The sequence below is a fragment of the Callithrix jacchus genome, chromosome 4 (genome assembly GCF_049354715.1).
Source record: "Callithrix jacchus isolate 240 chromosome 4, calJac240_pri, whole genome shotgun sequence".
Classification (NCBI taxonomy): Eukaryota; Metazoa; Chordata; class Mammalia; order Primates; family Cebidae; genus Callithrix; species Callithrix jacchus.
In genome coordinates this window covers 150783393-150809706 of record NC_133505.1, presented here as the reverse complement: position 1 = coordinate 150809706, position 26314 = coordinate 150783393, and the positions used below count along the sequence as shown (strand labels likewise).

The 26314-nt window shown below is 40.9% G+C and overlaps 1 protein-coding gene across 3 annotated transcripts in view; it reads left to right on the top strand.

The window, feature by feature from the left end:
• PLAGL1 (PLAG1 like zinc finger 1) overlaps positions 1-26314 on the top strand; it is a 130509-nt gene that overhangs the window by 10112 nt on the left and 94083 nt on the right. The window lies entirely within an intron of this gene.

Below are 26314 nucleotides of genomic sequence, written 5' to 3'. Positions count from 1 at the left end.
TCCCCTTTCTGTGTCCATGTGTTATCATTGCTCAGCTTCCACTTATGACTGAGAACATGTGGTGTTTGGTTTTCTGTTCCTGTGTTAGTTTGCTGAGGATGATGCTTTTAGCTTCATCCATGTCCCTGCAAAGGACATGATATCATTCCTTTTTATGGCTGCATAGTATTCCATGGTACATATGTACCATATTTTCTTTATCCAATCTATCCTTAATGGGCATTTGGGTTGGTTCCGTGTCTCTGCTGTTGTAAATTATGGGGCAATAAATATACAACACACACATTATTTTTCTTGCATAAGTACAAAGTAAGTTTGGAAAGATGTATACCAAACTTAATGTTGGCTATCTCTGAAGAATGGACTGTTGTAGCGGCTGGTAAACTTGCACTTTTTACTTTATATACTTTTGTATTGTTTGTTAAAATGAACATATATTTTATAATTTCATGCATGTGTTTTGTTATAGAATGAGGCTTTGTAATAATGCAGTTTATTGGATTTATGTCAAATTGTCATTTGACATAAGTATGTTAAAACCTAGAGTTAAATAGTGTCATTTTGTTAGACCACATGCAGAAATAAATATCCTTTTCTTGATAAATTTTGAAGTTGAAGATGTTCTTGGTGTGTACTTGGACAGGATTCATGTGATAATTAATATAATCAAAGACTTCCCTCCAACTTCATAAAGAGGCTGAGCCCGGAGATGACAAATAAGTTTATCGTATTTTATTGTGGCTGCCTAAGAGGGATGTTCACTGGGCAAGAATACCATGATCAGTAACTGGCCTGACATAGTTACTAGAGGATGAGAAAGATAGCTGATCATTTGCCATGTATTTGCCATCCCCAAAGCCTCCTAGACTTTTAGGTGGTAAGTTTCTTTATGAAGGTAATATTTTTTTCCAAATCCCTTGGGGGCTTATTGTCTGTACTGTCTATTGTATTTAATCAAATAGTATTTTGCACAGTTATTGAATTGTTTCATGATAAATCATATAAAGAGAGCAAGCAATAGGACCTTTTGTATCACTTATAGATGGTAGCAAGATGTTATACCTGAAAGAACTTCTCAAGAATTATTGACTAATTAGGCCAGGCGTGGTGGTTCACACCTGTAATCCTAGCACTTTGGGAGGCTGTGTGGCTGATCACCTGAGGTCGGGAGTTCGAGATCAGCCTGGCGAACATGGGGAAAACCCATCTCCACTAAAAATATTAAAATTAGCTGAGTGTGGTAGTGCATGCCTGTAATCCCAGCTACTCAGGAGATTGAGGAAGGAGAACTGCTCCTTGAACCCATGAGGCAGGGGTTGCAGTGAGCCAAAATTGCGCCACTGCACTCCAGCTGGGTGACAGACTGAGACTATCTATAAAAAAAAATGACTGATTCATTTATTTTGGCAATATATGGTTATAGGTAATAAGGATGAACCAGTATGGTTAGTTATGAGTTAAAATAAATAATTTCATCCTTGTTTATCATCAAAACATTTACAACTATTGGTGCTAACCTGAAAAAAATACAGTTTTGTGATTGTAATTTTTTTCTGTGACTCCCTTCAATTTTCTCAGTTCATGATACCAAGAAATAATTAAATGGCTTAAATGTTTAAATAAGAAGTAGTTCAATTTTGTCATTTTTGCTCTAAGAGGACACTAATGTTGAATATATCCTGGATGTGGAGAGAAGGGTTTATGTGCTATTTCTTTTCATAAGGACTAGTTGTTGGAAAAGGAAAAATACAGAAAATCAGTCCCTCCACAACACCGCCCCATGTTTTTTTTTTTTCTTCTTTTTTTGGTTTAGGAGTTGTGGAAAGAGAAAAGTGCTTAATCAGTGTAGCATGAAGCTGCCAGCATATTGTCTCCAATTATTTCACACTGAATTTTTTAAAATCAAGTATTTGTTTGACATCTGGTTTGCAACTATATGAACAAGATATGTATTCATCCATTCATTTGTATAACAACTTCTATTAAATGTCAAGCACTGTTTAGACTTTGGAAGTAGAATGCTAGACAAGAGATAGAGTCCCTGCTCCATGTTCATTATGTATGAGAAAAACTAGATCTCTGCAAAATGTCTTGTCCAAAGTGGTAGAACTGGGACTTGAACTAAGTTTCCACATTTTAAATTCAGTGTTCTGTAATTTTAGAGGACCCTGATTGAATATCAGGAAAAATATTCTGTCTGCCTTGGCTGATTGATTGACTGACCGATTGACTGATTGCTCCTTCTTTGGTGGTGGTCTTTTCCTTGCCATGTGCTCTTTTCCTGGCCATATTGAATGAAGGACAAATATACTATCCGTCAGGATAACTTACATTTTTTTCTGATCTTAGGACAAATATTCATTTTCTGAATAGCAACCAAGGATCATGTCATTAAAAATATCTGAGTAGGCCAGGCGCAGTGGCTCACACCTGTAATTCCTCACTTTGGGAGGCTGAGGCAGGCAGATCACCTGATATCAGGAGTTTGAGACCAGCCTGGCCAATATGGTGAAACCCTGTCTCTACTAAAAAATATAAAAATTAGCCAGCCATCGTGGTGGGCACCTGTAGTCCCAGCTACTTGGGAGGCTGAGGCAGGAGAATTGCTTGAATGCAGGAGACAGAGGTTGCAGTGAGCCAACACGGTCCAGCCTGGGTGACAGAATGAGACTCTATCTTAAAAGAAAGATCTGAGTAAAGTCATTGGAGCAGCATTTTTCAAACTCTTAAGTTTTAATTTGGTAAAATAAAATTTAAAAAATCTTACAGTGCATCATGAGTAGTAAGGTAAATATTGTTAGGTTAAACTGTAATTCGTGAATATATGTAATATGGTTTGGCTGTGTCCCTACCCAAGTCTCATCTTGAATTGTAACTCCCACAATTCCCACGTGTCATTGGAGTAATCCAGTTAAAGGTGATTGAATTATGGAGGGGGTCTTTCCTGCACTGTTCTCATGTTAGTGAATAAGTCTCATGAGATCTGATGGTTTTAAAAACGGGAGTTCCCTGGCACAAGCTCTTTCTTGCCTGACACCATCCATGTAAGCAAGATGTAACCTGCTCCTCCTTTCCCATGGTTGTGAGGCCTCCCCAGCCATGTGGAACTGTAAGTCCACTAAACCTCTTTTTCTTCCCAGTCTTAGGTATGTCTTTATTGGCAGCATGAAAACAAACTAATACAGTATGTTTGATCTTGGTTGCAACAATAAATGTTTTTCTTAGTGTTGGTTGTGGTAAAAACATTTGAAACATATTGGTTTAAAGGGAATCCAGTACGATATCATTTGTGAAAATAAAAGAAATGATTGTTCTTATTATTTGATTGCGTGTGTGTGTGTGTGTGTGTGTGTGTGTGTGTGCCTCATGCATGGTGGGCGTTGTTTACCAAAAGGATTCAAAGCAGTAAAGTAGAATTTGTGTGATGAAAGTACTAGTAGAAACTATTTGGCATCTGAATATATTCCTGAGTGGATCTCTTCTCATTAGGCACATACATGTTGCAGTTACTGGTTTCCCTGTGTCCTGTACTTTTGCTTATTGTGGTTTTCTGTATTAAGTGGATTTATTATTATTTGAAACTTGCTGTAATTTAATTGTGTAATATATAGAAAACTTAGAGAAAGGGTGTAGTTGAGGTGATTTGCTAGATATTATCTGATGGTCTATAAGTGTCTAGATTTTCAGTTGTTACGTATTACAAACTGTTAGAGCTGATTTGGAGTTGTTACATATCATATACCGACTTATTTTAAAGCTGATTTAAGATATTATTTTTTTCCCTGCCCAATTATTATTTTATTTATTTATTTATTTTCAGTTTATTTATTTTTTATTGCATTTTAGGTTTTGGGGTACATGTGCGGAACATGCAAGATAGTTGCATAGGTACACACATGGCAGTGTGTTTTGCTGCCTTCCTCCCCTTCACCCACATTTGACTTTTCTCCCCAGGCTATCCCTCCCCTGCTCCCCACCCCACTATTTCTCCCCTATTCCCCCCAATAGACCCCAGTGTGTAGTACTCCCTTCCCTGTGTCCATGTGTCCTCATTTTTCATCACCTGCCTATGAGTGAGAATTTGTGGTATTTCATTTTCTGTTCTTGTGTCAGTTTGCTGAGAATGATGTTCTCCAGATTCATCCATGTCTCTACAAAGGACACAAACTCATCATTTTTGATTGCTACATAATATTCCATGGTGTATATGTGCCACATTTTCCCAGTCCAGTCTATCATCAATGGGCATTTGGGTTGGTTCCAGGTCTTTGCTATTGTAAACAGTGCTGCAATGAACATTCGTGTGCATTTGTCCTTACAGTAGAATGATTTATAGTCCTTTGGATATATACCCAGTAATGGGATTGCTGGGTCAAATGGAATTTCTATTTCTAAGGCCTTGAGGAATTGGTACACTGTCTTCCACAATGGTTGAACTAATTGGCACTCCCACCAGCAGTGTAGAAGTGTTCCTATTTCTCCACATCCTCTCCAGCATCTGTTGTCTCCAGATTTTTTAATGATCACCATTCTAACTGGCGTGAGATGGTATCTCAGTGTGGTTTTCATTTGCATTTCTCTAATGACCAGTGATGATGAGCATCCTTTCATATGTTTGTTGGCCTCATATATGTCTTCTTTTGTAAAGTGTCTGTTCATATCCTTTGCCCATTTTTGAATGGGCTTGTTTGTTTTATTCTTGTGGATCTGTTTGAGTTCTTTGTAAATTCTGGATATCAGCCCTTTGTCAGATGGGTAAATTGCAAAAATTTTTTCCCATTCTGTTGGTTGCCGATTCACTCTAGTGACTGTTTCTTTTGCTGTGCAGAAGCTGTGGAGTTTCATTAGGTCCCATTTGTCTATTTTGGCTTTTGTTGCCAATGCTTTTGGGGTTTTGGTCATGAAGTCCTTGCCTATGCCTGTGTCCTGAATGGTTTTGCCTAGATTTTCTTCTAGGGTTTTTATGGTGCAGGTCTTATGTTTAAGTCTTTAATCCATCTGGAGTTAATTTTAGTGTAAGGTGTCAGGAAGGGATCCAAAGATATTATTTTTACATTTAATTTATAAATGTTTGTCAGTAGATTTTGCCTGAAGATCTTATTTGTAATATAAGCGTAGAAGATACAATTCCCTAAGGTTTTGGCTTTGTTTTGTTTTTGAGACAGGGTCTCGCCTTGTCACCTGGATTGGAATGCAGTGGCACAATTGTAGCTCACCGTAGCCTGAAACTCCTAGGCTCAGATGATCCTCCCACCTTAGCCTTCTGAGTAGCTGGGAAAACGGGCATGTACCACCATGCCTGGTTTACTTAATTTTTTTTTTTTTTTTTTTTTTTTTTTTTAAGAAACAGCGTCTCACTATGTTGCCCAGGATGGGGTCTCAAACTCCTGGCCTCAAGTGATCCTCCTACCTTGGCTTCCCAAAGTGCACCTTCCCAAAGGTGTGAGCCACTGCACCTGGCCCAGAGATGTGTATAAATATTGTGTGCTTATTCTTTGCAAGGCATGAATAAGATATTTATTCCCTACAATAAGCCTATAATATAATCGTAGAGACATAAACATAGAAGGGACAGCCTTAAAAGAGTGTAGAGGAATTTTTCTCTCTTCAGACAGAAGACAAGAGAATAATATATGAGAGATAAAAATGCCCTGAGAAGGGATCTGTGCAGGAAAGCCAAGCAAGCCTTGGTTGCTGGTATCAAAGACCTTCTGGTGGCATTGTGTTATGGGCATATTTAACTTACTTGAGTTCAACAGTCAAGGTCAAGAGAAAATAAAAACAATAATTAGCACAGGAGGTTGTCCCTAGCATGTCCTGGAATGGGTATGTCTTGGGCAATGTGAATCTCTTGTTCCCTTAGGTAGTCTCAATTTCCCTTGACTCTCACCAGACACATAAATATTTTGAATTCAACTCAGTCTGCACTCTTGCTTTCATGAAAAATACCTGACCTCCTACTTTATTCAAAAAAATCTAGGCTCTAAATTGTGAATGGCTTCCCTCCCATTCACCCTTTCCCCTTCCTGCTATTTTTTCATGTCTGCACCTTTCCTCCTCTCCACTTCTCCAGCCTCAATGTATCTTAGTCCAGATCTATCTTTTGCCCTCTTGGACACTGCTTACTCAGTTTTATCCTCTTCTTCATGATCAGAAGCTATGCAGCATGAAGGATAAAAACCTTGACTCTGGAGCCACCTGCTAAATGTGTGACTGTGGGCATGTTATGAAACCTTCATGTGCCCCAGTTTTTGTATTTGAAAAGTGGTACTAGTAATAGAGTGACATAATTAGGCTTTCTGTCCCACCCAAATCTCATCTTGAATTGTAATCCCCATAATACCCACGTCTAGAGAGAGACCTGGTGAAAGGTGATTGGCTCTTGAGGGCGGTTTCCCCATACCATTCTCATGATAGTGTTATGGGCATAAATGAGTGCTTACAAGATCTGATGGTTTTTTAAGAGGCTCTTTCCCCTCCACTCCTCACTCTTCTCTCTCCTGCTTCTATGTGAGAAGGTCCAAGTTTGCTTCCCCTTTGCTTTCCACCACGATTGTAAGTTTCCTGAGGCCTCCCTAGCCATGTGTAGCTGTGAGCAAATTAAATCTCTTTCCTTTATAAATTCCCATCTCAGGTATTTCTTTATAGCAGTGTGAAAGTGATTAATGCAGTTAATTGGTACCAACGTAATGGGGTACTGTTATAAAGATACTTGAAAATGTGGAAATAACGCTGGAACTGGGTAACAGACAGAGGTTGGAACAGATTGGAGGGTCCAGAAGACAGGAATATGTGGGCATGTTTGCAACTTTCTAGAGACTTTTTGAATGGTTTTGACCAAAATGCAGATAATGATGTAGACAATGAAGTACTCACTGAGGTGGTCTCAGGTGGAGATGAGGAAAGTCTTGGGAACTGGAGCAAAGGTCACATTTGCTATGCTTTAGCAAAGAGACTGGTGGCATTTTGCTTCTGCCCTAGAGATCTATGGAACTTTGAACTTGAGAAAGATTATTTAGGGTGTCTGGCAGAAGAAATTTCTAAGCAGCAAAGCAGTCAAGAGGTGACTTCGTTGATTTTGAAAGCATTCAGTCTTATGCATTCACATACAGATGGTCTGAAATTGGAATTTGGATTTAAAAGGGAAGCGGAGCATAAAAGTTTGAAAAATTTGCAACGTGACCATATAGTAGAAAAGAGAAACCTATTTTCTCAGGGAGGAATTCAAGCTGGCTATAGAAATTTGCATGATTAGTGAGGAGTCAAATATTAATAGCCAAGATGATGAGGAAAACGATTCCAGGGCATGTTAGAGATCTTCTCAGCACCCCCTCCCATAACATGCCCAGAGACCGAGGAAGAAGTGGTTTCATGGGCTGGACTTACACCCCTTTTGGTGCTCTGTGTAGCCTCAGGACTTGTTACCTTGTGTCCCAACCATACCTAAAAGGGGCCAACATATAGCTCAAGCCATTGTTTCAGAGACTGCAAGCCTCAACCCTTGGCAGCTTCCATATTGTGTTGGGCCTGAGGGTGCACGGAAGTCAAGAACCAAGATTTGGAAACGTCTGCCTATATGTCAGAGGATGTATGGAAATGCCTGGATGTTCAGGCATAAGTTTGCTACAGGGGTGGAGCCCTCATGAAGAATCTGCTAAAGTAGTACAGGAGGAAAATGTGGCATTGGAGCCCCCACACAGAGTCCCCACTGAGGCATCACCTAGTGAAGCTGTGAGAAGAGGGTCCTCCAGATCCCAGAATGGTAGAGCCCCTGACAGCTTGCACTGTGTGCCTGGAAAAGCCACAGACACTCAATGCCAGTCCATGAAAGCAACCAGGATGGAGGCTGTACCCTGCAAAGCCATAGGGGCAGAGGCTGCCCAAGACCATGAAGCCCACTTCTTGCATCAGCATATTCCAGTGTGAGGCATGGAGTCAAAGGAGATTATGTTGGAGCTTTAAGATTTAATGAATGCCCCCTTGGATTTTGGACTTGCATGGTGGGCCTATAGCCCTTTCGTTTTGACCAATTTCTTTCATTTGGAATGGGAGCATTTATCTAATGTTTGTACCCTCATTATATCTGGGAAGTAGTGAACTTGGTTTTGATTTTACAGGCTCTTAAGTGGAAGGGAGTTGCTTTATATCAGATGATATTTTGGACTTGGACTTTTAAGTTAATGCTGAAATGAGTTAAGACTTTGGGGAACTGTTTGGAGGGGGTGATTGGTTTTGAAATGTGAGGTCATGAGATTTGGGAGGGGTCAGGAGTGGAATGATATGGTTAGGCTTTGTGTCCCCACCCAAATCGCATCTTGAATTGTAATCCCCATAATCCCCACAATCCCCACATGTTGAGGGAAGAGACCTGGAAGGGGGTGGATTGGATCATGGGGGTGGTTTTTGCCATGCTGTTTTTGTGATAGTGAGTTCTCATCAAATCTGATGGTTTTATAAAGCAATTTTCCCTGCTCTTGTTTTCATTTTCCCTTGCCTGCTGTCATGTAAGACATGCCTCTTTCTTTTCTGCCATAATTGTAAGTTTTCTGAGGCGTCCCAGCCATATGGAACTGTGAGTCAATTAAACCTCTTTTCCTTATAAATTACCCAGTCCTGGGCAGTTCTTTATAGCAATGTGAGGTTGGACTAATACTTAGAGATTACCTTATAATGTTGGGAGGATGCCATGAGTTAAGGTAGGTAAAGAGTTAGAATAGTATCTGCCACAAGCTCTCAATAAATATTAACTTTTATGATTCCTGTTAATATGACTACTACTACTACTATTGTTAACTTGCTACTCTCTATCGGTCTTCACTCCTCAGCTCATATGTTTGCAAAGCATTTCTTGTTCTGGAAAAGAATAAAGCCAAATTGTCTCTTGACTACAGCTCCCTTTCTGACCACTATATTCTCTCCTTTTCCAACATGTGTTTTAAAGATTATTCAAGTTTAGCTATCTTTACTTCTTCACCACCTATTAATTTTTTTTTTTGGAAGACAGAGTCTTACTCTGTCACCCAAGCTGGAGTGCAGTGGCATGATCTCAGCTCACTGCAACCTCCACCTCCCAGGTTCAAGCAATTCTCATGTCTCAGCCTCCCAAGTAGCTGGGATTACAGGCATGCGCCACCACACCTGGCTAATCTTTTTGTATTTTTAGTAGAGAGACTGTTTTGCCATGTTGGCCAGACTGGTCTTGAACTACTGGCCTCAAGTGATCTGCCTTGGCCTCCCAAAGTGCTGGGATTACAGGTGTGAGCCATCATGCCTGGCCTAGACTTTGTTTTCAATAAGATATTGACTAGCTAAAACATTACTAAAATATTTTCTGTTTTGAGTACTTTGATAATCTATTTATGTACTATTTACCATGAACTTTGGAGTTCCCTGTAGGTCCCTTCCTAAGCCCTTCCATCTTTTTTTCTTATTAAATGTCAGTGCAGATATTTTATATTAATCGTATTATAACCCTGTTCATCATTTTCCCTAATATTTGTGCATGATTAATTTTGCTTGTTGTTTAATGTTGTAAGTGTAATTATATGATATAAATTATCTGGAGGCTTGCCTTTTGAACCTAACTATACTTTCATCCATTTTTTTTTGACACAAGGAATGCCATTATGTGCCACAATTTATTAATTTCCATTTTGATGGATATTTGACTTTTTTGCTACTACAAACAGATTTGCTGTGAACATTCTTGCACATATATCCTGGTGTACATATGCATAAATGTTTCTAAGATTTATGCCTAGAAATGAAATTTCTGCATCATTTATTATATACTCCTTTGTATTCACTGACTATTACAAATTATTGACCAAAATAGTTGTGCTATTTAATGCCCCTATAAGAAGTATAAATGTTTTCTTGTCAACCTTTTCATTTTTGTTGCGTAAAATGGCATGTGGTATTTTACTTGATTTGATTTTGAGACAGAGCCTCACTCTGTTGCCCAGTCTGGAGTACAGTGGCATGATCTTGGCTCACTGCAACCTCCACCTCCTGGGTTCAAGGGATTCTCATGTCTCAGCCTCCTGAGTAGCTGGAATTACAAGCATGTGCCACCATGCCCAGCTAATTTTTGTATTTTTTTGTAGAAATGGGATTTTGCCATGTTGGCCAGGCTGGTCTTAAACTCCAGGCTTCTAGTGATCCACCCACTTCTGCCTCCCAAAGTGTTGGGATTAGAGCTGTGAGCCACTGCACCTGGCTGGTATGTGATATTTTTAAATTTCATTATCTGATGACTACTGAAGTCAACCATCTTTTCATTTGTTTCTGAACCATTTCTGTTTATTCTTCAGTAAAACACCTGTTGATATGCCTTGCTCTTCTTTCTTTTGGATTGTCTCTTCCTTATTTGTTTGTAATAATTCTGGAATAGCAAACCTATCTCCAAAATTTGGGTCTTGGTTTTTACTTTATGTTCTTCCTCTGAGCTACTTTTGCTATTCTTTTCTGTGTCACTGTCTCTCAGCAATTTTATGATATGTCTTGATGTGGTTTTCTTTTCTTTTTGTAAAGACTTACTGAGATATAGTTCACATATCATGCAATTCACCCATTTAAAAGGGATTTTAGTATATTCATAGAGTTGTACATTTTCTACCATAATCAAGTTTATAATTTTTTTATTATCCAAAGGAGAAACCTTGCACCCTTTAGTCATCATCCCCATTCCTTTCATCACTTTTAGCCCTAGGCAATCACTGATCTACTTTCTGTCTCTCTAGATTTGGCTACTCTGAGCATTTCATATAAATGGGATCATACAAGATGTGGTTCTTTGTGATTAATTCCTTCACACAGTATAATGTTTTCAGAGGCCACCCATGTTGTAGCATGTATCAGTACTTCATTTCTTTTTATTGCCAAATAATATTTCTTTGTATGGATATCTCATTTTATTTATCCATTCATTGAAAAAAACTATTCTTTCCCCATTGAATTGTCTTGGCATCCTTATCAAAAATCTACTGGCTATAGACACATGGGTTTATTTCTGAATGCTTGATTCTATTCTATTGCTCTATAGCTAGCATTAATGCCAATACCACATTGTCTTGATTACTGTAGCTTTGTAGTAAGTTTTGAAATTAAGAAGGGTGACCCTTAACTTTGTTCTACTCTTTCAAGATTGTTTTGGTAATTCTGCTTTCCTTGAATTTGCATATGAATTTTAGTCACAGCTTGTCAGTTTCTACAAAGAAATTAACCAAAATCTTGATAGGGTAAACTTACGTTGCATCTATAGATAAGTTTCCGTTGTATTACCATCTTAACACATGTGGTTTTAATTTTTCTGCTTTGGGGTTTATTAAGATTCATAGATCTGTGGGCTTATCACTTTCATCAGATGTATAGTATTTTCAGCCATTATTTTGTCAAATGCTATTTCTGTCCTCCTTCTGAGACTTCAATTACATATCTGTTAGAGTACTTGATATTCCTCCAAAAGATCTCAGAGACTTTGCTCATTTTCTTTCAGTTAATTTTCTCTTTGCCTAGGTGGGAGTCAGTTCATTTTGGTATTACCATTTATTGGCAGCAATCACTAAATTTTACTTACATTTCAAAGGGGGAGAAACTGTAGCATTAACAATGAATCAAAGTACTATCAAGTCTCAAGAGTACTGTGCTTTTCGTTGGAGAAATCTCACTGTGCACATTTCTGTGTACAGTAGCACAAAATCAAAAGCAATAATTTGGGTTTGGGTTTTTTTATGAAAGTGACTTTATTTTATAAAGCTAATAAATAGCTAAGGAAATATAGAAATAAAAGTATACTATAGTTCATAATATTGATATGCATTGTATTCCTTGAAAAATGAAACTATCACTATCATGATCATTTTTTCTTTAAAATATCTTCTAAAACTGCTTTGTTTTTGTTTTTTTAGAAATGGAGTTTTGCTCTGTTACCCAGGCTCAAGTGCAGTAGCACAGTCAGCTCACTGCAGCCTCAAACTCCTGGGCTCAAGCAATCTGCACATTTTGGCCTCTTAAGTAACTGGGACTACAGGTGCATACCGCCACACCCAAATAATTTTTTTCTTTTTTTGTGGAGATGGAGTTTCACTATGTTGCTCAGAGTGGTCTCAAACTCCTGGGCTCAAGTTATTGTCCCACCTTGGCCTTTCAAAATGTTGCGATTACAGATGTGAGCCACTGTGCGTGGCCTAAAACTGCATTCTGATATGATTCATCACATGGCTGCTCATCTTTTTTTTTTTTTTTTTTTTTTCCTGAGAAGGAGTTTCGCTCTTGTTACCCAGGCTAGAGTGCAATGGCACGATCTCGGCTCACCGCAACCTCCGCCTCCTGGGTTCAGGCAATTCTCCTGCCTCAGCCTCCTGAGTAGCTGGGATTACAGGCGCATGTCACCATGCCCAGCTAATTTTTTTGTATTTTTAGTAGAGACGAGGTTTCACCATGTTGACCAGGATGGTCTCGATCCCTTGACCTCGTGATCCACCCACCTTGGCCTCCCAAAGTGCTGGGATTACAGGCGTGAGCCACTGTGCCCGGCCTGCTCATCTTTTTAAAACTTCTCTTTTAGGTCATGATTAGCTCTGTTTTAGAGAGTTGTCTGTCATTGCGTCTTTCAGTTTAAATGATTCAGTGGTCTTCTGGTCAGAGCATAAAGTTCAGTCTCAAAAATCAATGTTGTATCAGGTAGAATCTTGCTGTTTCATGTGTCCTTAAAGCACTAAAATATCGCATGCTTTTACAAACATGCAGGGGTGCTCTGTGACAAGAGGCAAGCAGATTGTGCAGAGGAAAGACTTCAGGTACTAACTTTAGTTTTCCTTTCCATGTGCAAATGAAGGTGGTATAATCACTTTCTGCCTCTCTCCAGGGCGTATAATTCATCACAGCAATGTCTAGTCCTTTTATGATTTGCCCAACACCAGGAACAAACCATTAGGGATGGCCTTCATTTTGCACCAGAGGACTTCAAACCTGTTTAGTCAAATAGTGTCATAATGGGCATTTAGCAGGTCTTCCTTTTTTCTTGTCTTAGAGCAGTTTTCTGGAAGTTGCACAACTTCCGTTCTGTATTTTCTTTTCATTCTTTCCTCTTTCTTTTGTCCCTGAGTAGTGAAGAAGCCTCAGGAATTAAAAGAAACAAACCAAGAAACAAAAGCTGAAAAGCTCTTCTGAATAAGAAACACCTGTTCCTAGAGTTGGCCCCCAGATGTCCACCATGCTCTTTCCAGCGTGTCACTTGGAAAATTCCAGCACTGGAGTTCTGACATGTGGTAGGCATTGTCCTATGTCACAAAGTGCTGAGGGTGGGGAGTTGTGTAGCAGGTCCCCTTGTCTGGGCAGGCTTGGCTGTGGAATTGTTGCTCATTTGGTGTGGAGCACGTGCCCCCTTGGTAATGGGCATGTGGGTTGGCTGTCCTCAGTCACTAAGACCAAAGCATTGCACACTCACACCACTTCTCCTCACACAGTCTGTGTATTTCATAGCTGGTTTCCTCGGGATTTTGTTATAAGGCTTGTGTTTCCTAAAATGAAATTGGCAAAAATGAAATAGCCTAAATGGACCATTCTTAGAGTCAGAGGAAATCTGGGCACAGTAAGACCCAGAAATGCCCCTGCTTCTCCTTAAAGAAGTTTCTCACCAGCATACTCCAGTGATTCCTGAACTGTGTTTATTTGCCCCACTAGTTGGCTACCCCTGATTTGAGGGCCTCTACTAGTGCCAAGAATGCTATGACATTGTTATTTTTCTCATCAACCATGCAAAATCAGTAATGATCTACATTACACATTTACACATTAAAAAAAAAAACCAAGTATCATATCTAGAGGCAAAAAGAAGAAAAAACAAGAAAATGAGGTAATTTGAGTATTAGGCATTTTGTTCTCGTCTTGCCAATCATAGCAACTGGGATTTGACACAAAGCCTCTTGCCCCAGTGATGGTTAATATTGAGTGTCAACTTGATTGGATTGAAGGATGCAAAGTATTATTCCTGGGCATGTCTGTGAGCATGTTGCCAAAAGCGATTAGCATTTGAGTCAATGAACTGGGAGAGGAAGACCCACCCTCAATCTGGTTGGGTATCATCTAATCAGCTGCCACCATGGCTAGAATAAAGCTGGCAGAAGATGGAAGAGCAGATTTGCTGAGTCTTCCAGCTTCATCTTTCTCCTGTGCTGGATGCTTCCTGCTCTTGAACATCAGACTACAAATACTTCAGCTTTTTAACTCTTGGACTTACACCAGTGGTTTGCCAGGGACTCTTGGGCCTTTGGCCACAGACTGAAGGCTGCACTGTTGGCTTCCCTATTTTTGAGGTTTTAGTGCTTGGACTCATCTACCACTGGCTTCCTTACTCCTCAACTTGCAAGCAGCCTTTTGTGGGACTTTACCGTGTGATTGTGTGAGTAAATTCTCCTTAATAAACTCCCCTTCTAAATATATAATCATGTTATCTGCAAATGTTGCTACAAAGAGAATAAAATACCTAGGAATACAACTAACAAGGGGCACGAAGGACCTCTTCAAGGAGAACTACAAACCACTTCTCAAGGAAATAAGAGAGGACACAAACAGATGGGAAAACATTCCATGCTCATGGTTAGGAAGCATCAATATCATGAAAATGGCCATACTGCCTGAAGTAATTTAAAGATTCAATGCTATCCTCATCAAGCTACCATTGACCTTCTTCACAGAACTGGAAAAGCCCACCTTAAACTTCATATGGAACCAAAAAAGAGCCCATATAGCCAAGACAATCCTAAGCAAAAAAATCAAAGCTGGAGGCATCACCTACCTGACTTCAAACTATACTACAAGGCTACATTAATCAAAACAGCATGGTACTGGTACCAAAACAGAGATATAGACCAATGCAACAGAACAGAGGCCTCAGAATTAATGCCACACATCTACAACCATCTGATCTTTGACAGACCTGACAAAAATGAGAAATGGGGAAAGAATTCCCTGTTTAATAAATGGTATTGGGAAACTGGCTAACCATGTGTAGAAAGCTGAAACTGGACCACTTCCTTACACCTTATTACAAAAATTAACTCCAGATGGATTGAAGACTTTAACATAAGAACGAACGCCATAAAAACCCTAGAAGAAAACCTAGGCAATACCTTTCAGGACATAGGCATAGGCAAGGACTTCATAACTAAAACACCAAAAGCAGTGGCAACAAAAGCCAAAAGAGAAAAATGAGATCTAATTAAACTTAAGAGCTTCTGCACAGCAAAAGAAACAATCATTAGAGTGAACCAGCAACCAACAGAATGAGAAAAAATTTTTGCAATCTACCCATCAGACAAAGGGCTAATACATAATCTACAAAGAACTTAAACAGGTAGACCAACTCAAGATGGCACGGTGAGAACAACCAAGGATTGAAACTCTCGGTGAACGCGTGGAGGGTGAGTCAGGGCCGCATTTCCAGGCGGATCTTTCTTGCCCACAGAATGGGGAAATTCCTGGGTATAATAGAGACGCAGGACGCCAGCGCAGTGGTTTTGGCCGGTATAGCTGGCAGCCGGAGCTGCAGCACAGCGGCACTCCACGGCACTCCACACAAAGCGCACTGGTCCGGGTGCCCTGTTGAATTGGCAATCTGAGACTTGAGAGGGCAGATTGGCATATCCGTCTGACTGAATGGGACTTGGACAGTGAGTCAGGCCAGGAGATTCCAGGGAAACGGCATTTGGACCAGGGAAGTGGGACAAACAAAACAGCAATTCCAAACGCTCTGGGTGGAGAGTTTCACTGCGGGCACAGCTGAACCCAGGATGGTGCAGCTTGGTGGGGGAGGGGCGTTTGCCATTACCGAGGCAACCCGCCCCTACTGAGGTACACTCCCATTGCTGATGCAGCCTTCTGTTGTCGAGGCAACCCGCCACAACAGAGAGACTCTGCTGCAGGGCATAGCCCATGGCAGCAGGGTGGAGACTGCAGCAGCAGGGCAGAGCCCGCAGCAACAGGGTGGACCTCACACCAGCAGGGCAGAGCCTCAGCAGGCAAATAGTGACTAGACTGCCTCCTAGCTAGGCAGGACAGCGCAACGGACACTCATAAAGAAAACCCCAACCCCCCGAGACAGAGCATCTGAGAAAAAATGGGTTGTTTTTTTTTATGAGTTCTGCTGCAGCAGAATTAAATGTAGCAGCCTAACAGCCCTGAATGAACAAGAGAGCTCACAGCTCAGCACTTGAACTCCTATAAAGTACAGACTGTCTCCTCAAGCAGCTCCCTGACCCCTCTATATCCAGAAGACTGACATTTGGCAGGTACCATTCTGGGACAAAGATAGTAGAAAAAGAAACTGGTAGCATCCCTCACTGTTCCACAGCCGCTATAGGTGCACCCCAGACAGGCAGGACCTGGAGTGGACCTCAGCAGTCGTACAGCGGAGGGGCTAGACTGGTAGAAGGAAAACCAAGTAACAGAAATACTTCATCATCAACAATCTGGGCGTCCACTCAGAGACCCAATTGAAAAGTCAGCAACTACTCGGATGACAGGTGGATAAATCCACAAAGATGGGAAGAAACCAGTGCAAAAAGGAGAAAAACACCCGAAACCAGAACACCTCGACTCCTACAAAGGACCAAAACTCCTCACCAGCAAGGGAACAAAGCTGGACGGAAAATGACTGTGATGAAATGATGGAATTAGACTTCAGAAGGTGGATAATGAGAAACTTTTGTGAGCTAAAAGAACATGTTTTAAATCAATGCAAAGAAACTAAGAACCTTGAAAAAAGATTCGAGGAAATGATAACAAGAATGGATAACTTAGAGAGGAATATGAATGAATTGAAGCAGCTGAAAAACACAATACGAGAACTTCACGAAGCACGCACAAGTTTCAATAGCCGAATTGACCAAGCAGAAGAAAGAATATTAGAAGTCGAAGATCAACTCAATGAAATAAAATGAGAATCCAAAATTAGAGAAAAAAGCGCAAAAAGGAATGAACAAAGTCTCCAAGAAATGTGGGACTATGTGAAGAGACCTAACCTACGTTTGATAGGTGTACCGGAATGTGATGAAGAGAATGAATCCAAGCTGGAAAATATTCTTCAGGATATTATCCAGGAAAATTTCCCCCACCTAGCAAGGCAGGCCAACACTCAAATGCAAGAAATACAGAGAACACCACAAAGATATTCCGCAAGAAGAGCAACCCCAAGGCACATAATCGTCAGATTCAACAGGGTTGAAATGAAGGAGAAAATACTAAGGGCAGCCAGAGAGAAAGGTCGGGTCACCCACAAAGGGAAGCCCATCAGACTCACAGCAGATCTCTCGGCAGAAACTCTACAAGCCAGAAGAGAGTGGGGCCAATATTCAACATCCTTAAAGAAAAGAACTTTCAACCCAGAATTTCATATCCAGCCAAACTGAGCTTCATAAGTGAAGGAAAAATAAAATCCTTTTCGAACAAGCAAGTACTCAGAGATTTTGTCACCACCAGGCCTGCTTTACAAGAGTTCCTGAAAGACATACTACACATAGAAAGGAACAACCAGTACCAGCCATTCCAAAAACACACTAAATGCTAAAGAGCATCAACAAAATGAAGAATCTTCATCAACGAATGGGCAAAATAGCCAGCTAGCATCAAAATGGCAGGATCAAACTCACACATAACATTATTAACCCTAAATGTAAATGGACTAAATGCACCAATCAAAAGACACAGACTGGCAAAGTGGATAAAAAAACAAAACTCATCAGTGTGCTGTATCCAGGAAACCCATCTCACATGCAAGGATACACAAAGGCTCAAAATAAAGGGATGGAGGAAGATTTACCAAGCAAATGGAGAGCAAAAAAAAAGCAGGAGTTGCCATTCTCATCTTTGATAAAATAGACTTTAAAGCAACAAAGATCAAAAGAGACAAAGAAGGTCATTACATAATGGTAAAATGATTGATACAACAAGAAGAGCTAATGATCCTAAATATATATGGACCCAATACAGGAGCACCCAGATATATGAGGCAAGTTCTTAATGACTTACAAGGAGACTTAGACTCCCACACAATAAGAGTGGGAGACTTTTAATGACTTACAAGGAGACTTAGACTCCCACACAATAATAATGGGAGACTTTAACACTCCACTGTCAATATTAGACAGATCAACCAGACAGAAAATCAACAAGGATATCCAGGACTTGAACTCAGACCTGGAACGAGCAAACCTGATAGACATTTATAGAACTCTCAACCCCAAAGCCACAGAATATACATTCTTCTCAGCACCACATCAAACCTACTCTAAAATTGACCACATAATTGGAAGTAAAGCACTCCTCAGCAAATGCGAAACAATGGAAATCATAACAAACAGTCTCTCAGACCATAGTGCAATCAAGTTAGAACTCAGAATTCAGAAACCAACCCAGAACCACACAGCTTCATGGAAACTGAACAACTGGCTCTTGAATGTTGACTGGATAAACAATGAAATGAAGGCAGAAATAAAGAAGTTCTTCGGGCCGGGCACGGTGGCTCAAGCCTGTAATCCCAGCACTTTGGGAGGCCGAGGCGGGTGGATCATGAGACTGAGAGATCAAGACCATCCTGGTCAACATGGTGAAATGCCGTCTCTACTAAAAATACAAAAAATTAGCTGGGCATGGTGGCACATGCCTGTAATCCCAGCTACTCGGGAGGCTGAGGCAGGAGAATTGCCTGAACCCAGGAGGCGGAGGTTGCAGTGAGCCGAGATCGCGCCATTGCACTCCACCCTGGGTAACGAGAGCGAAATTCCATCTCAAAAAAAAAAAAAAAAAAAAGAAGTTCTTCGAAACCAATGAGAACAAAGACACAACATGCCAGAATCTCTGGGACACATTTAAAGCAGTCTCTAGAGGAAAATATATAGCAATAAGTGCCCATATGAGGAGCATGGGAAGATCCAAAATTGACACCCTATCATCAAAATTGAAAGAGCTAGAGGAGCAAGATCAAAAAAACTCAAAACCTAGCAGAAGACAAGAAATAACTAAGATCAGAGCTGAACTGAAGGAGATAGAGACACGAAAAACCCTTCAAAAAATCAATAAATCCAAGAGCTGGTTTTTTGAAAAGATCAACAAAACAGACGAACCACTAGCCAGATTGATAAAAAAGAAAAGAGAGAACAACCAAATAGATGCAAAAAAAAAAAAAAAATGACAAAGGGGAAATCACCACAGATTCCACAGAAATTCAAACCATCATCAGAGAATATTACAAACAACTCTATGCACATAAACTAGTAAACCTGGAAGAAATGGATAAATTCCTGTTTCTTCCCAAGCCTAAACCAGGAGGAAGCTGAAACTATGAATAGACCAAAAACAAGGTCAGAAGTCGAGGCAGCAATTAAGAGCCTACCACACAAAAAAAGCCCAGGTCCAGATGGGTTCACATCCGAATTCTACCAGACACACAAAGAGGAGCTGGTACCATTCCTTCTGCAACAATTCCAAATAATCCAAAAAGAGGGAATCCTTCCCAAATCATTTTATGAGACCAACATCATCCTGATACCAAAACCTGGAAGAGACCCAACAAGAAAAGAAAACTTCAGGCCAATATCCATGATGAACATAGATGCAAAAATCTTCAATAAAATATTGGCAAGCCGATTGCAACAGCAAATCAAAAAACTTATCCATCATGATCAAGTAGGATTCATCCCAGGGATGCAAGGCTGGTTCAACATATACAAGTCTATAAACGTAATTCACCACGTAAACAGAACCAAAACCAAAAACCACATGATTATCTCAATTGATGCAGAGAAGGAATTCGACAAAATTCAACAGCCCTTTTTGCTAAAAACCCTCAATAAACTCGGTATCGATGGAACATATCTCAAAGTAATAAAAGCTATTTATGACCAACCAACACCCAATATCATACTGAATGGGCAAAAACTGGAAGCATTCCCTTTGAAATCCGGCACTAGACAAGGATGCCCTCCTTCACCACTCCTATTCAACATAGTACTGGAAGTTCTAGCCAGAGCAATCAGGCAAGAAAAAGAAATAAAGGGCATTCAGATAGGAAACATGGAAGCCAAATTGTCTCTATTTGCAGACGACATGATAGTGTACCTAGAAGACCCCATTCCTCAGCCCAAAAACTCCTGAAACTGATAAGCAACTTCAGCAAAGTCTCAGGATATAAAATCAATGTGCAAAAATCACAAGCATTTCTCTACACCAATAACACACTTAAAGAAAGCCAAATCAAGAACGAACTGCCATTCACAATGCTACAAAAAGCATAAAATACCTAGGAATACAACTCACAAGGAACGTAAGGGACCTCTTCAAGGAAAACTACAAACTACTGCTCAACAAAATCAGAGAGGACACAAACAGATGGAGAAACATTCCATGTTCATGGTTAGGAAGAATTAATATCATAAAAATGGCTATACTGCCCAAAGTAATTTACAGACTCAACGCTATCCCATCAAGCTACCATTGACTTTCTTCACAGAACTGGAAAAAACCACCATGAACTTCATGTGGAACCAAAAGAGAGCCCGCATAGCCAAGTCAATTCTAAGCAAAAAGAACACAGTGGGGGGAGGACTCAAGATGGCGCTGTGAGAACAACCCAGGATTGGAGCTCTCATTGTGTCCGCGGAGAGGTGAGTCTGAGCTGCATTTCCAGACTGATCTTTGTTGCCCACAGAACGGGGAAATTCCCAAGTGAAGAGGAGACACGGGACGCCAGGCAGAACCTCCACCTGGCGAAGCCGGCAGCCGGGGTGGCAGCGGCTGGCCCTGCCCAGCGCTCCCCACAGGGCGTGCTTGTCCGGGTGCCCCGTTGAACCAGCAACCGGAGACGTGAGAGGGCTGGACTTGAGACTGAGCTAGACTTGAACAGTGGGCCAGCCCAGGGGATCGCAGGGACAGAGCGTTAGGGTTGGCCCAGTGGGACGAACAAAACTGCGATTTCAAACAAGCCCCGTGCAGATGGCCCGAGATGCTCTGAGGGGGAGGGGCGTCCACCATTACCGAGGCAACCCGCCCCAACTGAGATACACGCCCATTGCTGACGCAGCCAGCCATTGCCGAGGCAACCCGTCCCTACTGAGATACACGCCCACTGCTGACGCAGCCTGCCATTGCCGAGGCAACCCGTCCCTACTGAGATACACGCCCACTGCTGACGCAGCCAGCCATTGCCGAGGCAACCCGTCCCTACTGAGATACACGCCCACTGCTGACGCAGCCTGCCATTGCTGAGGCAATCCGCTACAACAGAGAGACTCTGCCGCAGGGCGTGGCAGAGACCACAGCAGAGCCTGCAGGAACAGGGCGAATCACACAACAGCAGGGCGGAGCCTCGGCAGCCAAACAGTGGCTAGTCTGCATCCTAGCTGGGCAGGACCTCAACGGACATCCAAAAATAAAGCCCAAACCCCTCAACACAGAGCATTTGAGGAAAAAAAAGGGTTTTTTAATGAGCTCTGTTGCAGCAGAATCAAACATAGCAGCCTAACAGCCCTGAATTAACAACAGAGCTCACAGCTCAGCAATTAAGCCCCTATAAAGTACAAACTGTCTCCTCAAGCAGCTCCCTGACCCCTCTATATCCAAAAGACTGACATTAGGCAGGCATCATCCTGGAACAAAGATAGCAGAAAAAGAAACTGGTAGCATCCCTTGCTGTGCGACAGCTGCTAGAGGTGTACCCCAGACAAGCAGGGTCTGGAGCGGACCTCAGCAGTCGTACAGCAAAGGGGCTAGACTGGTAGAAGGAAAACCAAGCAACAGAAATACTTCATCATCAACATTCTGGGTGTCCACTCAGAGACCCAATTGAAAAGTCAGCAACTACGCAGACGACCAGCGGACAAATCCACAAAGATGGGAAGAAACCAGCGCAAAAAGGAGGAAAACACCTGAAACCAGACCACCTCGCCTCCTAGAAAGGACCAAAACTCCTCACCAGCAAGGGAACAAAGCTGGACGGAGAATGACTGTGACGAAATGACGGAATTAGACTTCAGAAGATGGATAATGAGAAACTTTTGTGAGCTAAACGATCATGTATTAAATCAATGCAAAGAAACTAAGAACCTTGAAAAAAGATTCGAGGAAATGATAACAAGAATGGATACCTTAGAGAGGAATATGAATGAATTAAAGGAGCTGAAAAACACAATACGGGAACTTTGCGAAGCAAACACAAGTTTCAATAGCCGAATTGACCAAGCAGAAGAAAGAATATCTGAAGTCGAAGACCAACTCAATGAAATAAAATGAGAAACCAAAATTAGAGAAAAAAGCGCAAAAAGGAATGAACAAAGTCTCCAAGAAATGTGGGACTATGTGAAGAGACCTAACCTACGTTTGATAGGTGTACCAGAAGGGGACGAAGAGAATGAATCCAAGCTGGAAAATACTCTTCAGGACATCATCCAGGAAAATTTCCCCCACCTAGCAAGAGAGGCCAACACTCAATTGCAGGAAATACAGAGAACACCACAAAGATATTCCGCAAGAAGAGCAACCCCAAGGCACATAATCGTCAGATTCAACAGGGTTGAAATAAAGGAGAGAATACTAAGGGCAGCCAGAGAGAAAGGTCGGGTCACCCACAAAGGGAAGCCCATCAGACTCACAGCAGATCTCTTGGCAGAAACTCTACAAGCCAGAAGAGAGTGGGGGCCAATATTCAACATTCTTAAAGCAAAGAACTTTCAACCCAGAATTTCATATCCAGCAAAACTGAGCTTCATAAGTGAAGGAAAAATAAAATCCTTTTCGAACAAGCAAGTACTCAGAGATTTTGTCACCACCAGGCCTGCTTTACAAGAGCTCCTAAAAGAGGCACTATACATAGAAAGGATCAACCAGTACCAGCCATTCCAAAATCACACTGAATGCTAAAGAGCATCAACATAATGAAGAATCTACAACAACTAACGGGCAAAACAGCCACTTAGCATCAAAATGGCAGTATCAAATTCACACATAACAATATTAACCCTAAATGTAAATGGACTAAATGCACCAATCAAAAGACACAGACTGGCAAATTGGATAAAAATCCAAAACCCATCAGTGTGCTGTATCCAGGAAACCCATCTCACATGCAAGGCTACACAAAGGCTCAAAATAAAGGGATGGAGGAAGATTTACCAAGCTAATGGAAAGCAAAAAAAGCAGGAGTTGCAATTCTCATCTCTGATAAAATAGACTTTAAAGCAACAAAGATCAAAAGAGACAAAGAAGGCCATTACATAATGGTAAAAGGATCGATACAACAAGAAGAGCTAATGATCCTGAACATATATGGACCCAATGCAGGAGCACCCAGATACATAAGGCAAGTTCTTAATGACTTACAAAAGGACTTAGACTCCCACACAATAATAGTGGGAGACTTTAACACTCCACTGTCAATACTAGACAGATCAACCAGACAGAAAATCAACAAGGATATCCAGGGCTTGAACTCAGACCTGGAGCAAGCAAACCTGATAGACATTTACAGAACTCTCCACCCCAAATCCACAGAATACACATTCTTCTCAGCACTACATCACACCTACTCTAAAATTGACCACATAATTGGAAGTAAAGCACTGCTCAACAAATGCAAAACAACTGAAATCATAACAAACAGCCTCTCAGACCATAGTGCAATCAAGTTAGAACTCAGAATTCAGAAACCGACCCAGAACCGCACAGCTTCATGGAAACTGAACAACTGGCTCTTGAATGTTGACTGGGTAAACAACGAAATGAAGGCAGAAATAAAGAAGTTCTTCGAAACCAATGAGAACGAAGACACAACGTGCCAGAACCTCTGGGACACATTTAAAGCAGTCTCTAGAGGAAAGTATATAGCAATAAGTGCCCATATGAGGAGAATGGAGAGATCCAAAATTGACACCCTATCGTCAAAATTGAAAGAGCTAGAGGAGCAAGACCAAAAAAACTCAAAACCCAGCAGAAGACAAGAAATAACTAAGATCAGAGCTGAGCTGAAGGAGATTGAGACACGAAAAACCCTCCAAAGAATCAATAAATCCAAGAGCTGGTTTTTTGAAAAGATCAACAAAATAGACAGACCACTAGCCAGATTGATTAAAAATAAAAGAGAGAACAACCAAATAGATGCAATAAAAAATGATAAAGGGGAAATCACCACAGATTCCACAGAAATTCAAACCATCATCAGAGAATATTACAAACAACTATATGTGCATAAACTAGTAAACCTGGAAGAAATGGATAAATTCCTGGACTCCTGTGTCCTCCCAAGCCTAAACCAGGAGGAAGCTGAAACTATTAATAGACCAATAACAAGGTCTGAAGTTTAGGCAGCAATTAAGAGCCTACCACACAAAAAAAGCCCAGGTCCAGACGGTTCACAGCCAAATTCTACCAGACACACAAAGAGGAGCTGGTACCATTCCTTCTAAAACTATTTCAAACAATCCAAAAAGAAGGAATCCTTCCCAAATCATTTTATGAGACCAACATCATCCTGATACCAAAACCCGGCAGAGACCCAACGAGAAAAGAAAACTTCAGGCCAATATCCATGATGAACATAGATGCAAAAATCTTCAATAAAATATTGGCAAGCCGATTGCAACAGCAAATCAAAAAACTTATCCATCATGATCAAGTAGGATTCATCCCAGGGATGCAAGGCTGGTTCAACATACGCAAGTCTATCAACATAATTCACCACATAAACAGAACCAAAAACAAAAACCACATGATTATCTCAATTGACGCAGAGAAGGCATTTGACAAAATTCAACAGCCCTTTATGCTAAAAACCCTCAATAAACTCGGTATCGATGGAACGTATCTCAAAGTAATAAAAGCTATTTATGACAAACCAACAGCCAATATCATACTGAATGGGCAAAAACTGGAAGCATTCCCTTTGAAATCTGGCACTAGACAAGGATGCCCTCTCTCACCACTCCTATTCAATATAGTACTGGAAGTTCTAGCCAGAGCAATCAGGCAAGAAAAAGAAATAAAGGGTATTCAAATAGGAAAGGTGGAAACCAAATTGTCTCTATTTGCAGACGACATGATAGTATACCTAGAAGACCCCACTGCCTCAGCCCAAAAACTCCTGAAACTGATAAGCAACTTCAGCAAAGTCTCAGGATATAAAATCAATGTGCAAAAATCACAAGCATTTGTCTACACCAATAACAGAATTAAAGAAAGCCAAATCAAGAGCGAACTGCCATTCGCAATTGCTACAAAAAGCATAAAATACCTTGGAATACAACTCACAAGGAATGTAAGAGACCTCTTCAAGGAGAACTACAAACCACTGCTCAACGAAATCAGAGAGGACACAAACAGATGGAGAAACATTCCATGTTCATGGTTAGGAAGAATTAATATCGTGAAAATGGCTATACTGCCCAAAGTATTTACAGAATCAACGCTATCCCATCAAGCTACCATTGACTTTCTTCACAGAACTGGAAAAAACCACCATGAACTTCATATGGAACCAAAAGAGAGCCCGCATAGCCAAGTCAATTCTAAGCAAAAAGAACACAGCGGGGGGCATCACACTACCGGATTTCAAACTATAGTAATCAAAACAGCATGGTACTGGTACCAAAACAGAGATATAGACCAATGGAACAAAACAGAGGCACTGGAGGCAACACAACATACATACAACTATACAATCTTTGATAAACCTGACAAAAACAAGCAATGGGGAAAGGATTCCATGTTTAACAAATGGTGTTGGGAAAACTGGCTAGCCATGTGCAGAAAGCAGAAACTGGATCCCTTCCTGACACCTTACACTAAAGTTAACTCCAGATGGGTTAAAGACTTAAACATAAGACCTGGCACCATAAAAACCCTAGAAGGAAATCTAGGCAAAACTATCCAGGACATAGGAGTAGGCAAGTTCACTTCATGAACAAAACACCAAAAGCATTGGCAACAGAAGCCAAAATAGACAAATGGGACCTAATGAAACTCCACAGCTTCTGCATGGCAAAAGAAACAGTCACTAGAGTGGATTGGCAACCTACAGAATGGGAAAAAATTTTCGCAGTCTACCCATCTGACAAAGGGCTGATATCCAGAATTTACAAAGAACTCAAACAGATTTACAGGAAAAAAACAAACAAGCCCATTCAAAAGTGGGCAAAGGATATGAACAGATACTTTACAAAAGAAGACATATATGAGGCCAACAATCATATGAAAAAATGCTCATCGTCACTGGTCATCAGAGAGATGCAAATCAAAACCACGTTGAGATACCATCTCACGCCAGTTA